The sequence below is a fragment of the Cervus elaphus genome, chromosome 21 (assembly GCF_910594005.1).
Source record: "Cervus elaphus chromosome 21, mCerEla1.1, whole genome shotgun sequence".
Lineage (NCBI taxonomy): Eukaryota > Metazoa > Chordata > Mammalia > Artiodactyla > Cervidae > Cervus > Cervus elaphus.
Window position 1 is genome coordinate 35,214,684 of NC_057835.1, and position 18,585 is coordinate 35,233,268.

The following is an 18,585-nucleotide window of genomic DNA, read 5'->3' on the forward strand; positions in this document are numbered from 1 at the left end:
AAGTTCTTCAATTGAAGGGAATACATTTCCCTTAAAAATTCTACACTTTTAGCTCAAGTTGTTTGAAGTTGGTGACCTGTGTACTTCACCTTTTGGACACACTAGAAAATAAACATCATGGAATTTTAGAATTAGAATAGGATTAATGATAATAGTAATTATTATAACAGATACATATAATAGTATGTGCCAGTCACTGTCTAAATACTTCACATATTTTTATGCTCTTTTAATCTTCACAATAACCCTATGTAGTAGGCATCATTATAATTCTTATTTTTAGACAATATTGAGGCACAGGTAGGCTAAGTAACTTATCCAAGGACACACAGCAATAAGTGGGGCTAGGATTTTTAGAGATCATCTCTTCTAATGCTCTCTTGTGCATTCTTCCCTGTTTCATTTTCCATCTTCCCTTGTAGGGAAGAGAGGTGCTGGAAGGGTTAAAAACTGCATTTCCCAGATTCCTTTGCAGCTGAGGTTTGGGTACACTTTACCTCCAAATCATCAGCTTTCTGATGTGAAGTGGCTTAGTGGCAGCAGGGTTAGCCATAGGAGCATTTATTTCCTGGCCACCTCTAAGGTGTTGTGACCTTACTGATTCTGAACACGTGATAGGTTTTTAAATTTTTTCCTCATTTGAAATATGATAATAGTATTTTCCTTTTAGGATTATTCTGAGGATGGAATGGCTTATTCGGATGTTGGTTTGGTGCTAATGACAGAACCAAAGTAATAGTTGCTTAAACAAGATGGAAATTTATTTCTCTGTAATATTGACATCCTGATGTGCATGCATGCTCCCTTCAAAGGGCTTCTCTGGTGACTCAGTGAGTAAAAGTCTGTCTGCAATGCTGGAGACACGGGTTTGATCCCTGAGTTAGGAAGATCCCCTGGAGAAGGAAATGGTAACCCACTCCAGTATTGCCTAGAGAATCCCATGGAGACAGGAGTCTGGGTGGGCTACAGTCCATAGGGACTCTTTAGGTTAAATAATAATAATAATCACTCTACTATTCTTAAGGAAATTGTAAAGTGACTTGAATGCAGACATTTAAGAGTAAAAACCTAGACATTTTCTTCGCAGTGTGATTTTCTTTTGTTTTAGCCAATGTGCTATTCTTGCAGACTTTTAATTCTTTGGGAAATACTGCTCTTCTCTGCAAAGAAATCACCTGGTGCATGGTGTCTATAATGTGGAGATTATATAGATATAACGTGTATGTGTATGAATAGTCATCAGAGAGAAACTAGGCTGGACGTAGGTAGGCAGGAGTTTCGCCTCACTCTGCAGACTGGCAGAGATCCCCAACCTTTTTGACACCAGGGACCAGTTTCACAGAAGACAGTTTTTCCACAGACCAGGAAGTGGAGAGAGTTGCCGGATGATTCAAGTACATTACATTTATTGTCTGAAAAAATGTGAAAGTGTTAGTCACTTAGTCATGTCTGGCTATTTGTGACCCCATGGACTGTAGCCCACCAGGCTCCTCTGCCCATGGATTCTCCAGGCTAGAATGTTAGACTGGGTTGCCATTTCCTTCTCCAGGGGATCTTCCCAACCCAGGGATCGAACCCATGTCTCTTGCATTGCAGGCAGATTCTTTACTGTCTGAGCCGCCAGGAAAGCCAATTTATTGTGTACTTAATTTATTTCTATTACTATTACACAAGCTCCACCTCAGATCATCAGGCTTTAGATCCCAGAAGTTGGGAACCCCTCTTCTATAGGAAATACACTCAGAATTACTTGGCTAAGCTTAACCTGGGATTAGATTCTAGAAGGTTCCCCACACCAAAGAGTGGTCTGGTCCAGGGAGTCACTAGTGCCATGAAACCCTGTTACAGGAAGAAACTTGGCCTAGACGGGCTAAATATTGTGTCCAAGGACCCACAGCCAGCCGGAGGCTAAGCAGGGCATTGCTCCCAGATGGCTCTGGAAAGATCAGTTTATGCACCCAGTCTATGATGCAGGCCCAGGGGCCCTTAGGTCATGATGTCATGCCCAAGTTTGACTTTTTCCCATCAACTAAGCACTATTGCTAATTTTACCATACCATTGAGTTCAACTGTTATAAAGAGCTTGGTGTTTTTTTTCCCCCCTCCAATACAGTATCATTTAAACATTGAAATTGGGCTTATTTGAATTTTATTTTTGGCTGTGGGTTGAAGTGCTTTTAGAAATGGTTCTCAGGTTGGCTCTATCTAATTAAGGATGAGTACATTGTGTTCTAGAATATTTTCAGTGACTGTGAAGTACCCATGTATTATCCTAAGTGTCTGTCACTGTCTCTTATCACTTTTTAAAAAATCAATTCATTCCTTTCACTAATTTTTATTTCAGAGATATCTTTTGGTTCACAAATAATCTTTTAAATCATGAAAATAACCTAGAAATGATTGGATGTACTTGAGAAGGCAAGATTCAGTTCTGATTATAGGTTTGACAAATTAGAGACATGGCCAGATACAAATAGACAATATACCATAATATATACAAGGATACAAGTGTACAATGTACAATTATTTATCAAGAAAGAAAACAATGAGAAAATAAAGGTAACAACTGCTTATATTAATGCTATGTGGTCATATTTCTGATTAGAAATTCAATTTTACCACAGTTTTCACCTAAGAAACCATCTTTAAGAATTGAGGTATAATTGATGCACAACATTATATTAGTTTCAGGTGTGCAACATAATAATTCAATATTTGTAGTTATTGTGAAACATATATAAGAAGTCTAGTTAACAATTTGTTACCATATGTAGTTATAGAGTTCTTTCACTGGGACAAGAACTTTTTAAATTTACTCTCTTAACAACTTTCAAATATACAGTGTAGTATTATCGCCTACAGTCACCACATTGTACATTACATATCCATAATTTGTTTATATAATAACTGAAAGTTTTTACCTTTTAGCTCTCTTAACCCACTTCACCTGCTCTCTAACCCTGCATCTGGCAACCACTACTCTGTTCTCTGTATTGATTTGATGAGCTTAGGTTTTTCTTCTTCTTTTTTTTTAGATTCCATGTATAAATGAGATCATGAGGTTTTTGTCTTTCTTTGTGAGACTGTTTCCACTTAGCATAATGCTGTCAAGTCCCATTCATGTTGTTGCAAATGGCAAGGTTTCATTCTTTTTTATGGCTGTGTAACATTCTGATTTCTCCCCATCAGAGTATGCTTTCTGAAATTTAAATCTGATAATGCCATTATCCTGCTTACAATTCAACTTTTCCATTAATTTTCCAAAGCACCTATGGAAAAATACAAGACTGCCACCGACCTTGTAAATGTCCTCTCCCCCTATAGGCTGCACAGCCTCAGGCCAAATAGAACTATTTGTAATTTCCCTCACTAGCCACCCTTTTCCATTGCATTTAGAGGAAAGTCACTACAGTTTGTGTGCTCAGTCAACTCACTTATCTTTTAAAACACATATAACGCTGCTTTTGTGAACCTGCCCATTCGTATATGCCCTCTATGTTCTCCTATTAATCTCCGCATGTCTCTATGACAACACTTAACTGTATTGTATTTTAATGATCTATTTACCCATCTGACTTTCCCATTGAGTTTTGGACTCCTGTTTGTCAGAACCTTGTTTTGTTCATATGTGAATCCTCCATATATTATGCGCTTTCTGGTATATAGTTGATGCTTGTATTTTGAGAGCAAAAAATTAAATAAGTGAATATATATAAATTATACTAGAGTCAAATTTCATCAGTCACTTTCAAGAGCTCATCTTAACTGACTTAGTCTTTTTAAGTTATTTATTTATTTATTTATTATTTTTGGCTGCACTGAGTCTTCCTTGCTGCACTTGGGCTTTCTCTAGTTGCGGCCATGGGGGCTACTTTTCATTATAGCATGTGAGCTTCTCATTGCAGTGGCTTTCAGTGGCTGTCTCTTGTTGTCGAGCATGGGCTCTAGGGCATGGGCTTAGTAGTTTCAGCTCCCAGGTTCTAGAGCACAGGCTTGTAGTTGTGGTGCGTGGGCTTACTTGCTCCACTGCACATGGGATCTTCTCAGAGCAGGGATTAAACCCATGTCCCCTGCATTGGCAGGCAGATTCTTAACCACTGGACCACCAGGAAAGTCCAACTTAGTCTTTTTTGTTAAAGCATTCTGTAAAGAGATTTATCTCACAGTATGGTTGTGGCATATTTTAAAATGTAACTGAGGTTATTATTATAAGCTAAACACTTTCCTATATTCGTTTTCGTGGCTATCAAAGGAATATTTTGATAAGCAAACAGAATATAAATGTACACTCAAACTCAAATAAGCATGACTTAAAGTGATGTGCTATTTCAAAATTTCATTGGACAGCAAGCACATTTGCAGTGTCCAATAATCTGGTGGTAAATTACTACTAGAGCAATATTTTAAATACCTGCTTCTTAAAAGATCTTTTATCAACTAGAAATAGAGGCTAGTTTCTACTAGATGATTTAGTATTTTAAATGTACATTTAAGAGAAGTTGAGCTTAACTGAAGTCATGCTTACTTTGCAGGAAAACAACTTGCTTCCAGAAATGTCCTCCTGGTCATTTTCTTGTCCATGTAATTAGTTACTAGTGAGAGCCTTGCAGTTTAGGTAGTATTCATTTTCAGTTCCTTCCCTGAAAAATTTCACGGGTTAAACTCACAATTCCTTGTAGAATGTTTGCAGTATAATATTTACCAAAGAAAAACAAGGAAGATAATTATCATATGAGGAGCTGCCCTACTCTGAGGTATTATTTTTTAGTTTTTTTGAAAATTGAAATGCAGTTGATTTACAATATTGTGTTAGTTTCAGTCATACAGCCTGATGATGAGGTATTATTTTGAAATAACAGAAAATATTGTGACATTACCAAAGAGGCAGTGAAAAATTGGTAGACATTGAAATGCTGGGACATTTGACAAAACCAAATTCTAAATGGAACAAGTCAAACTGCAATGTCTTGGAGTCATCTTCTTATCAGACTTCACACATCCAGGGATCATTAGAAATGGGCCATCTAAGTTTTATTTTAAAATTTACCATAAATTTGTGACTATCATTTGTGAAATGAGAAGAATTAATTGTTTGTTTACCCAGTAGAGTCAAGGCAGCATCTAAAGAAGTTAATCTAAACTCCAACAGGTACAAAGTCCTTCTTCTTTTACTCAGAATGAATTCAGATAGAAATAGTTGTTGACATGCAGTAAATAGACTGCCAGATATTTCTCCAGCTAAAACGGGTTTATTTGGGGTTGGCAGAAAATTGTAATTCTAGGTCTGCAGACATGGAGAGTCACGTGCAAGTTCTTCCAGGGCAAGAGGAGACCACTTTAAAGGAGGAAAAAAGCAGTTGGGAGGCCTGCAGTGAACAAAATATCCATTGCTTTTTATTGGCTGAGTCCTTGCCAGGAAAGAAGAGACTTTCTCTTTCCTGTTGGGCTCGACTCTGGCTGGAGTGTGTGAGAGCTCCCCCTGCTGGCATCCTGGCTCTATTTAATTGAGGTTCCAATAGTCTTGCCTAGAGAATCCCACGGACAGAGGAACTTAATGGGGTATAATCTACAGGGCCACATAGAATTGGACATGACTGGAGAGACTAACACAGTCTCTGTTTAATATTTTTTTATGTAATAGTAGGCTCAGGACCTGGTAGCTCAGTGGTAAAGAGTCTACTTGTAATGCAGGAGACCCGGGTTCAATCCCTGAGTGGGGAAGATCACTTGGAGAGGGAAATGGCAACCTACTCTAGTATTCTTGCCTGGGAAAATCCATGGAGAAAAGAGCCTGGCAGGCTACAGTCCATGGAGTGGCAAAATAGTCGGACACGACTGAACGACTAAACAACAACAGACTCAGGACCCCTAATGAGATGGGCCAAAATAGAAATAAACTGAGAAAAAGTTAAACTCTGGCTGGAAATGAACAGGTACTTTACATTCACATCAAGTAGTTTAAATATAAGGCCCTTTTTAAAAGTTTGGAAAATTATTGTTTAGTATTTGCAAGAGCATTTTAAAAGTTTATGTCAAAGATTGAACATCACTTCTAAAAGAAAGCCTTTGTATAGATTCTTTCAAATTTTCAGAGGTTATGTCTGACAGGAATCCACTGGAGGGCAGTATGTAGTAAGAGTTATGACTCGCCTGGACTATTGATTTGCTTCAGAACATAAACTGAATATCACATTGCAGCTCAATTTTTTACGATGACATACAGTTCTGCTGAATGTTTTAAAGTTTAAAAAGATTTCTCACATTTAGTGCCTGAATAAGTCTGTGTATTTCGATTGGATGTGATGAACGATAGGGCTGATTATATGTTGAAAGCGTTTCTGTCTTACTGGTAAATCAAGAAGCATGAATTCAAGTTTCTGCACTCATTGAACAGTGATGTATTTCAATCTGGCTAGACTTTAATTGATACTCTATTTCCCCCGGGAAGAAATCAGGTTTCCGGAGACAGCTGTCATTAATTGAAGTTAGGTCACACTGCATCACAAACCTTCACCCCCGAACACTGAGTGCAATGTTCTGGATCATATCAGCTGCCTGTGTAGGACCCATTCCTTCCATGACGAAATGTATTTAATTTGATTTCTGAGTATTAATGACACACCTGTGAGATAGAGTTTGGAATTCAGTCTGCTCATTTAACTGTAAAGAAATACTATAATTGATTCAAAAGTCATCTTTTGCTTACAATAATACTTGCCCCCTCATCTGTAGTTCCTTCCTTCCTCCATCCGTTCACCCATTCATCCATTAATTTATTCAATATTTATTGTTCCTCTACAATTGTATGTGCTATATAACCTTGTGATGTTTTAGTTCAGAAGTACTGAATAGGAAATTAACTTTTCTCAGAATATCAGGACTTGGTGAATTTTGAAAGTGTTAGTCGCTCAGTCGTGTCCGATTCTTTGCAACCCCATGGACCATAGCCTACCAGGCTTCTCTACCCATGGAATTCTCCAGGCAGGAGTACTGGAGTGGGTTGCCATTCCCTTCTCCAGGGGATATTCCCAACCCGGGGATCAAACCTGGGTCTCCTGCATTGCAGGCAGACGCTTTACCATCTGAGCCACCAGGGGGGTCCCTGAACTTTAGGGCTTCCTCAAATAATGGTGACAGGTGATTAACTGTCTAAACCAGGTGCATGTTATGAACTCTTTATGTAACAACCCTGTGAGGAAGTTTCCATCATCATCATCATCACCATCATCGTCACCCCCATTTATAGGTGAATACATGAGACACAGAAAGTTCAAGTCCCTTGTCCATTCTTACATGGTATGTATGAGTGGCAGAGCCAGTGTGTGAGATCTGCTCCAGACCAGATGCTTCGAGCAACTAACCATAGTGCATGCTAAGTCATCTCAGTCGTGTCCAACTCTTTGCAACCCCATTGGACTGTAGCTCCCCAGGCTCCTCTGTCCATGGGATTCTCCAGGCAAGAATACTGGCATTGGTTGCCATGCTCTTCTCTAATCGATCTTCCTTACCCAGGGATCGAACCCGAGTCTCTTATGTCTCCTGCATTTGCAGACAGGTTATTTACCACTGATGCCACCTGGGAAACCCAACCAAAGTGCGTTTTTCCTCAAGAGCAGGGTTTCCAAGTAAAACAAAAATCAGCTTGGAAAATAGCTAATTTGAAGATGGCTTTTTGCTTTTGTGAAAGAGAAGATATACTGGACTTAATTAAGGGAATGCTTTTATTCAGGATTTTGCAATAGAAAGAATATTCATTGAGGAATGCCTCAGAGATGGAATAGAGAGCTTGGGATTTCATAAAACAAGGGAGTCATTGAGGAAAGGTGGAGGTACCTCATTGCTCCCAATCTGCAAGGGAAGACTCCTTTGCCTGGTTGGCCATTTCTTGGAACCCAAAAGAGTCATAAAATGGTGGAAGGATCTTGACCCTGTTGCTGCTTCCCAGGAGCACCAGGCTCAAATAAAGCTCAATATTGTCAGTCCCCGCTTTTTTTAATACATAGAATAGCATCCCTTGCTGAATAACTGAGAGGCAATCATAAACTTCCCAAGTGGGACAGAGTTGGGGCTAGGAGATAGTCTTGACAGGACTCTGGTTGGCAATGTTCCTGCAAAATCATCTGAACCATCTGTTGGGACCTGGTGGCAAAGGTCAGCTGTTTTGGAGTGCTGGGTCAGGTGTCTTCCAAGAGGAATGCCTAAAATGTAGAAGAGATATATTAATAGCAAAGGTTATGTTAAAAATAAAAAGCCAAGAGTTGTATGCTGAGAGTAACCAGATGAGTGGATTCCAAAACAATGGTAGATAAAAATCTTATTGGCAGGCACGATCACTTGTTGAGTTTATTGAGGCTCCATAGCTAGAATGTCACAGCTTTTGGTGATGTTGTCCACAGTTCCAGTTGCCTCTCTTATTTGTTCACCCATGACCCTAGTATTTCCTGGGACTTCGCTAGTGGCTTAAACAGGACTCCCTTTGCATCAGAAGGAAATCTGGCCCATGCACAGTCTGCTGAAGTAGAGCATACTTTGCGGTTTATATCAAGTCCTTGAGCTTCAGCCCAAGGGGCTTCTTCGTATTCTCGAGGAAACAAGCCGCCAGGCAGCCTAGAGTCCCACTAGGGATCTGGGCAGTTATCTAGGCAGACTGTGTATGCCATGTGCTCAGTCGTATCTGACTGTTTGCAACCCCATGGACTGTAGCCCACCAGGCTCTTCTGTCCATGGAATTTTCCAGGCGAGAATACTGGAGTGGGTTGCCATGTCCTACTCCAGGGGATATTCCTGACCCAGGGATTGAACTTGCATCTCCTATGTCTCCTGCATTACAGGTGAATTCCCACTGAGACATTAGGGAAGTCCTCTAGGCAGATTACACAGATAATAAAGTAACCTTCTACAACTCTTCTTAGAGCTTGCCAGTAATCCAAGAAAAATATCCCATTTTAACAGAGAGAAAACAAAACTCTGTTTTAATACCAGTATACTAATTAATATGAAACCTCTTTTTGAAAATCTCTTAAATAAATTCATGATAGACTGAATAATGACCCATTTCAAAGACATCCACTGCCTATCCTTGCGACCTGTGAATATGTTATGTTACATGGCAGGAGGCAGTTATGGTTGTAGATGAATTAAGATTGGAATTTAAGGCCAGTCATTTGACCTTAAAATGACGAGAGTATCCTGGACTATCTGGGGGTCACAGTGTAATCATGACGATCATTTATTTATTTATTTTTAAAAGAATGTGTGTGAAGCATGTTCTGATACAGTGGTTTTCTTTCTTTTTTAGAAAATATTTATTTATTTATTTGGCTGAGTCAGGTCTTAGTTGTATCATGAGGGACCTTTTGTTGAGTCATGCTGGCTTAGTAGTTGAGGTATGTGGAATCTTTGTTCCCTGAGAGGGGATTGAACCCATGTCTCCTGCATTGCGAGGTGGATTCTTAACCACTGGACCACCAGGGAAGTCCCATGGTGTGTGTGTCAGTTGCTTGGTTGTGTCCATGTCCTCTTTGCAGCCTTTAGTGTCTGAGCCATCAGGGAAGTCCAGAAGTCCCACAATATCATTTAAATGTGGAAGAAGGAGACAAGGGAGTCAGTGTTTGAGTGAGGCCCTATGAGGAAGACACTGCTTCTTGCTGACTTTGAAGCCGCAGGGGGGCCATAAATCAAGGATTCCAGGCAACTCTACCATCTTGAAAAGGGAAGAAAATGGATCTCTTCTATAGCTTCCAGAAGAATTTGGCCCTGCTGATATCTTGATTTTTGCCCAGTGAGACCCGTTTTTGAACTTCTGAACCATAAGATAATAAATTTGGGTCGGTTTAGGCTACAAAACTTGTGATAATTTGTTACAGCTGTGATAGGAAACTAATACACCCAGAAAATTTTAAGCAGCTTTGACCATAAAACCAACAACAAAAAAATTCCCTTTCAGCAAAACTTCCACTGCTTTCTATACCCATTCAGGATGTGTCCTGCATTTTTCTCTTCTCATTCTAGAACAGTCATTCCCCTTTAGGACAAAACCACTCTCATTTCCTTGATACACATGTACCCCTTATAGCACAACTTCTCCAAGGAGCAAAAATGAAGACATATTTTAAGAGATACAAGTGCTTACCATATCTATCTATCTATCTATATCTTAAAAATAAGAGATAAAATATATAAACTTAAACTTTTACTTAGTAACTAATGTTTCAGTATTCTATCTTAGAAATTATCTAGACATCCAGTGAACATTGATTAACTCAAGTTAATACCAGCACAAAGTTTAAGTTGCCTAAAAATCTTGGAAATTGTCTTCAGGTTGACTTTGGTCAGTAAATCATGTTCAACTCTTTTGTGTAGTCTGCCAGGCTCTTCTGCTCATGAAATTTCCCATGGAGTAATACTAGAGTGGGTTGCCATTTCCTTTTCCAGGGGATCTTTCTGACCCAGGGATCGAACCTGCATCCCCTGCATAGGCAGGCAGATTCTTCCTGAGCCAACAAGAAAGCCCTCAAGTTGATATCCTGGCACCACCTGGCATGCAGAAGTTCCCCGACCAGAAATTGAACACGCACCCTCCACAGTGAAAGCACAGAGCCTTAGTCACTGGACCACCACGGAAGTCCTGCTGGCAGCTTTTAAGGCCCCCCTTTCCCTCTGTCCCATATTTGGGAAGGTTGAGCCGGAAGCCCGGGTGCTTCCTTCTTTAGTGCCTGGGTGGGGATTGTAGGACAGGAATTCAAAGCAGGAAAACCCCTGCCTGCACGTGTGAAACTGTGCTCCAGCCCCGCCCCTCACCACCAGAAAACAGAAAGCCAGTCTCCTTTCCATGTTCTTTTTAAAGCCATTTTGGACTTCTTTGGGAGGCCTGCCCTGCTGTCTCTTGAAAGGCATCTTCTGTGATTAACAAACCTTTCCCTACCTTCTTGGTGTTTGTGTGACATCATCAGCCTCCAATCTGAACCACATTCTGGGCCCGCTGCACTATTAACATAAAATTTGTCAGAACAGTGATTTGATTTTGGTTCAACATATTTACAGTTTTTCATAATCTTAAACATTTAGTAGAAGGCATCCTATCTCATTCAATCAGCAAACCTATATATGTTTAGTAAAAACATACCCAAGTAGAATAAAAGTCTCCATGTAAATTATACTTAACACTAATCTAATAGAAAATACATAGATGTTTTTAATTAAATCGAAATGATTAAACTACTCTGGTTTGCCACATATATATCTACATTATGTGAATGTGAAATTCTTAAAACTTTTCTGAGTTTATTTCTAGAAGGTATCTTTTTTTTAATATTTGAAAACTTTAGTTTCCTTAATAACTGGAAATTTTGGAATATTAAATTTAAAAGTACTTTTCATCACTAAGCCAATCAGAATTTTGTTGTTGTTCAGTCGCTAAGTTGTGTCTGACTCTTTGTGACCCCATGGATGGCAGCACACCAGGCCTCCCTATCCCTCGCCATCTCTCAGAGTTCACCTAACATTCATGTCTATTGAATTGGTGATTCCATCCAGCCATCTCTTCCACCCTCTTCTCCTTCTGCCTTCAATTTCCCAGCATCCTCATCATCTTTTCCAATGAGTCAGTTTGTCGCTTCCATCAGGTGGGCAAAGTATTGGAGCTTCAGCTTCAGTACCAGTCCTTCCAATGAGTATTCAGGGTTGATTTCCTTTAGGATTGATTGGTTTGATCTCCTTACTGTCCAAGGGACTCCCAGGATATATTTTATGAAGCATTTTTAGAAGCTTTGATATGTCTACAGGGTAAAAATTCCATTCATAAAACAAAAATGTTGAAATATCAAAAAACAAGGGCAGCAACTTCACAAGTTATCTTTTGCAATAGTATAGAAATACTATTGCAAAAGATGTTTCTTTTGCAATAGTATTTTCTCAAATACTAAATACTTTGCATATATTATCTCATTCAATCTTTGTTACAACTCCATGAGGTAGATGTTATTATTTCTTCATTTTATACCATAGAAAAAATGAAACTCAGAAATATTGAAAAAAACATATTCCAAATCACATAACTAGTAAGTTAGAAGTACATTTGAACCTTGGTCAAATCCATATTTTCATCCACTATTCTATCAAGCTGAGTACAAATGGGTGAACAGCTCTACGTTCAATCAGGTAGTTTTTATAAAACCTTCCTAGTCTTGAACCAGAAGGCTACTTATTACACTTTTAATCTTGGACTAGAGGGATGTTGTCATAAGACTTTGAAGTTCGAAGTCTAAATTCACTTAAAAAAAACTCTACTTATATCAAAGACTCTGCTGGAGTTTGGTAAGCTCCCATCAACTTTATGCCCATATCTATTCTTTTGGTCTTTTTGAGATACTTACCCTTAAAGCATTCTAAGTGACAGGTGCATAGGTAGGAAAGGAAAAGAGAGATGATAAATCAAACAGAATTTTAAATAGGACTCATGTTTGAGACCCTTTCCATAGCATAGTTTTGAAAGTGTGATGATGACAAGCCTTTTTTCTGTGAGTATGAATCCAAGTTATCATATGACACATGACAGACCAAAATTAATAGGACATTGAATAAAGAGAATGTGATTCATTCCTGAGAAGGAAAATCATTCTTAATCTGAGTTTGGGATTCCCTGCAACAAACTTTTTATGTATGATCATTACTGAGAAACCTGCAAAGCAATTGAAGACCAGCTTTAAGAAGAAAGGAGAAAATAAAGAAAGAAGCATTTAGAAATAGTGTATATGCAGGGATTTTGAAAAACAAAGAAGATAAGAACCAGAGAATTGCCAGTGTTGGGGGTTAATCACTGTAACAGGCACAATGCGACAAGCAGGGATAGGAACCCTGCAGGAGAGCCTGAGGAGGGCTTGTCTCTCCAAGCCCTCTTTTTTACAATGAATGTAGGTTAATCTAGCAATTAAATGAGTGTTGGTCATTATCAAATGTTAGAGTTCCTTCTTTCTCTGTGCCTGTGAAGAAAAACAGATTTCATTTTCTAAGATTCCTCAGTGTTCACAGCTAATGCTAAAACATTGAAGTCATTCTACATGAGATCCTTAACATTATGTTCAAAAAGTAGAAGGCCATTACTATAAATGTTTTTAAGAAATATTCAACTTCTCCTTAATCTAATAAAGATTTTGAAAGTGCAATATTACTGCTACTGTCATAAAATGACGGTGTGTAGAAGTTAATATATAAATACAATAAGCAGCCTAGTTATTCTCAGTGTCTGAACCTTGAGGCTGAGTCACTCTAGGAAATTCTACTTCATACCTGAAATGATCAAGTATGGAGAATGGGTATTATTAGCATACAGAGATAGGCAGAGTTTTTCGATGTTCTTTGTATGTAGAAGTATTAGCAAGTGGGAAGACAAGGGGACTGAATTCTTGGTGTCTAGTTATGGTTCTATCATCATATACAGCCCCTTTATGTTCAAGGGATGTGTCATTGAATGACTGTGATATACACAGGGGTAAGCTTACTGAAAGGCAGTAATTTCCCATGGGAACCTCTGGACGGACCAGGACAAGCAATCCAGCATTTCGTTCACTACATTAGTTCTTCCATCTTCAAAAACTTGTGCCTCCAGACTGCAGCAGAACTTTCAACATGGTTCCTGTGAGCTCCGGGTCCTACCCAGGGTGCAGACCTTTATGCACATTAGCACTTGCCATAAGTAGTACAGTTTCACAAGCCATGCAGAATTCATGGTGTTTTCCATGCTCTAATAAAGAAACTGATACAAGCTCATCTCACTGAACATTCACATTGACCTCTTATCCTTCACACATTCCATTGGCAGTATTACAAGGAAATTTAAAAGAGAATGAATTAATAATAGCCCTGAGATGAGAGGAGAGAACAGAAGATCAGAAGATTGAAGGAAAATCAGAGATTGAAGCCAGTTTTTTGAAGGTGGAAAATCAAAGGGATTATAAGGGAAGATAGACTAGAGCAGGAACTTAATTTTAAAAGATTAGCAGAAAAGTGCAGTGGAGGTAGAAATTAGTGTTGTCACCATGGAAAGTCTACAGACTGATAGATGGTAAGAAGAGACGAGATGAATTAGTAGGTGACTAATTAAAGAGTTGTTTGAGAAGTGTTGTCTCTTAGTTTAGTTTTGAGCTTAGATTAGTTTTGAGCTTGAACTGTTGCCCCCATCTCCTGCCATTATCAATACTCTATGATGATTGTTTCCAGGACAAAGCTGTAATGGTGACTTCTAAAAGTGTCAGATGATCTGTGTGAAGAATCCTAGGGATAAGAGTATGGATATGGGCACCGCAGAGTAAAGCCCTTTTAGTTGATTTTGGTGGGGATGGGAGTGAGGGGTGTTCTGTCTTGCTAGTTGACATGGTAGCACCCATTTACGTGGAGACTGCAGTCAACCATGCCGTTCAGTTGAGGGAGGGATTTCATAGGGAAATTAGACTGTACATATTCAGAAGACATCCATGCCAAATACTCAAGCAACTCAGCCCTTTATTCATGAATGAGAATGGGCAATCGACAATCATACGTTTTCAAGGACACTAAGGCACAAAAGGAAAAAAAAAAACTGACCCTGGAGAAAACAGGGACAATTCAGGGATCAGGAGAGATTTTTTTTTTAAAGTTATTAATATCCTTTAAGAGATTTTGAAAAACATTAATCTGTAAAACAAAAAAGATTGTCATGTAAGAGAGGTAAAGAGAAATGATTTTCATAATAAATAGAATAATATAGAACTTTAAATTTTATGTTAGTTTCTATAAATCAGTTTTTAAATGCTCTAATTTCTTACACATGTGTCTATGTGTGTGTACAATTGTACACACATAACAAAGCAACAATGGGTGGTTATCCTGTGACTTCTCTCCCATTCTCATTCTTTCTACTTCAAGCAGCATCCGCACTTCTCATTGTAGTATTAAACTCCACTCCTTGCAGCTTCACCCCTGGTACCCTAAGTAAGTCAGCGCACTGAACCTGTGATGATTTTGGGTGAGGCCCATTCAGAGCCAACTCAGCTCTGAAGGCTTTGCTTTCAGCCATCAGGTTTGCAAAGTCTTTCTTTTCCTGTGAGATTTGGAAGTGAAGGTAAGGTCGTGCTAGAGCGGTTGGGCCTGTGGCCATGCTGTAGCCCTGAGAGGTGGCCCACCTGAGGATGGAACCAGCCTCATGGATGGCAAAGTCAGAGATGGTGAGATAGAAATCTGGTCCTGCTAACATCACTTGACCTCAAATCAACTGGCTTTTGAAGTTTGTTCAAGTCCATCTTTTTCATTTCTAAAAACCAACAGATCCCCCTCATTGCTTAAGCAATTTGAATTGAATTTTCCTGCTACATGCAGTAAAGATTCTTAAGGCTTAAAAATTATGGATGATCTGTGAGATCTTAACAGACCCATCACAAGCAAGGAAATCGAAACTGTCATCAAAAATCTTCTAGCAAACAAAAGCCCAGGACCAGATGGCTTCACAGCTGAATTCTACCAAAAATTTAGAGAAGAGCTAACACCTATCTTACTCAAACTCTTCCAGAAAATTGCAGATGAAGGTAAGCTTCCAAACTCATTCTATGAGGCCACCATCACCCTAATTCCAAAACCAGACAAAGATGCCACAAAAAAAGAAAACTACAGGCCAATATCACTGATGAACATAGATGCAAAAATCCTTAACAAAATTCTAGCAAACAGAATCCAACAACATATTAAAAAAATCATACACCATGACCAAGTGGGCTTTATCCCAGGAATGCAAGGATTCTTTAATATCCGCAAATCAATCAATGTAATACACCACATTAACAAATTGAAAGATAAAAACCATATGATTATCTCAATAGATGCAGAGAAAGCCTTTGACAAAATTCAACACTCATTTATGATTAAAACTCTCCAAAAAGCAGGAATAGAAGGAACATACCTCAACATAATAAAACCTATATATGACAAACCCACAGCAAGCATCACCCTCAATGGTGAAAAATTGAAGGCATTTCCCCTGAAATCAGGAACAAGACAAGGGTGCCCACTCTCACCACTACTATTCAACATAGTGTTGGAAGTTCTGGCCACAGCAATCAGAGCAGACAAAGAAGTAAAAGGAATCCAGATAGGAAAAGAAGAAGTAAAACTCTCACTGTTTGCAGATGACATGATCCTCTATATAGAAGACCCTAAAGACTCTACCAGAAAATTACTAGAGCTAATCAATGAATATAGTAAAGTTGCAGGATATAAAATTAACACACAGAAATCCCTTGCATTCCTATATACTAACAATGAAAAAACAGAAATTAAGGAAACAATACCATTCACCATTGCAACAAAAAGAATAAAATACTTAGGAGTATATCTACCTAAAGAAACAAAGGACCTATACATAGAAAACTATAAAACACTGATGAAAGAAATCAAAGAGGACACAAACAGATGGAGAAATAGACCGTGTTCATGGATTGGAAGAATCAATATTATCAAAATGGCTATTCTACCCAAAGCAGTCTATAGATTCAATGCAATCCCTATCAAGCTACCAACGGTATTTTTCACAGAACTAGACCAAAGAATTTCACAATTTGCATGGAAATACAAAAAACCTCGAATAGCCAAAGTAATTTTGAGAAAGAAGAATGGAACTGGAGGAATCAACCTGCCTGACTTCAGACTCTACTACAAAGCCACAGTCATCAAGACAGTATGGTACTGGCACAAAGACAGAAATATAGATCAATGGAACAGAATAGAAAGACCAGAGATAAATCCACGAACCTATGGACACCTTATCTTTGACAAAGGAGGCAAGGATATACAATGGAAAAAAGACAACCTCTTTAACAAGTGGTGCTGGGAAAACTGGTCAACCACTTGTAAAAGAATGAAACTAGAACACTTTCTAACACCATACACAAAAATAAACTCAAAATGGATTAAAGATCTAAATGTAAGACCAGAAACTATAAAACTCCTAGAGGAGAACATAGGCAAAACACTCTTCCACATAAATCACAGCAAGATCCTCTATGACCCACCTCCCAGAATATTGGAAATAAAAGCAAAACTAAACAAATGGGACCTAATGAAACTTAAAAGCTTTTGCACTACAAAGGAAACTATAAGCAAGGTGAAAAGACAGCCCTCAGATTGGGAGAAAATAATAGCAAATGAAGAAACAGACAAAGGATTAATCTCAAAAATATACAAGCAACTCCTGCAGCTCAATTCCAGAAAAATAAATGACCCAATCAAAAAATGGGCCAAAGAACTAAACAGACGTTTCTCCAAAGAAGACATACAGATGGCTAACAAACACATGAAAAGGTGCTCAACATCACTCATTATCAGAGAAATGCAAATCAAAACCACAATGAGGTACCATTACACGCCAGTCAGGATGGCTGCTATCCAAAAGTCTACAAGCAATAAATGCTGGAGAGGGTGTGGAGAAAAGGGAACCCTCTTACACTGTTGGTGGGAATGCAAACTAGTACAGCCGCTATGGAAAACAGTGTGGAGATTTCTTAAAAAACTGGAAATAGAACTGCCATATGACCCAGCAATCCCACTTCTGGACATACACACTGAGGAAACCAGATCTGAAAGAGACACGTGCACCCCAATGTTCATTGCAGCACTGTTTATAATAGCCAGGACATGGAAGCAACCTAGATGCCCATCAGCAGATGAATGGATAAGGAAGCTGTGGTACATATACACCATGGAATATTACTCAGCCATTAAAAAGAATTCATTTGAACCAGTCCTAATGAGATGGATGAAGCTGGAGCCCATTATACAGAGTGAAGTAAGCCAGAAAGATAAAGAACATTACAGCATACTAACACATATATATGGAATTTAGAAAGGTGATAACGATAACCCTATATGCAAAACAGAAAAAGAGACACAGAAATACAGAACAGACTTTTGAACTTTGTGGGAGAATGTGAGGGTGGGATATTTCAAAAGAACAGCATGTATACTATCTATGGTGAAACAGATCACCAGCCCAGGTGGGATGCATGAGACAAGTGCTCCGGCCTGGTGCACTGGGAAGACCCAGAGGAATCGGGTGGAGAGGGAGGTGGGAGGGGGGATCGGGATGGGGAATACATGTAAATCCATGGCTGATTCATATCAATGTATGACAAAACCCGCTGGGAAAAAAAAAAAAAAAACAAGTCAAAAAAAAAAAAAAAAACTATAGTCCACCTAGAGGGATGGGATGGGGGAGGGGGAAGCTTCAGAGGCTTGGGATATATGTAGACATGTCTGATATATGTTGTACAGCCGAACTTAACATTGTAAAGCAATTATACTCCAATTAAAAAAATACTTTAAAATAAAAAAAAAATTATGGATGATTTTTTCTTAGCATTTTTCTATATTTTTCACTTTTCTATGATGGGCATAAGCACTCTAAGTAGAATCTTCCTTCCCGCCACACATAATAAATGTTATAGAATTATTTTTAATTTTCCAAAATTGTGTTAACAAATTCTTCTATTTATTTTGGGTGTTGAAGTTTAGTTCTTCTTTCAGTGTTGCATCTGAATTTTATTTTGCAGGTAAAGATTATAT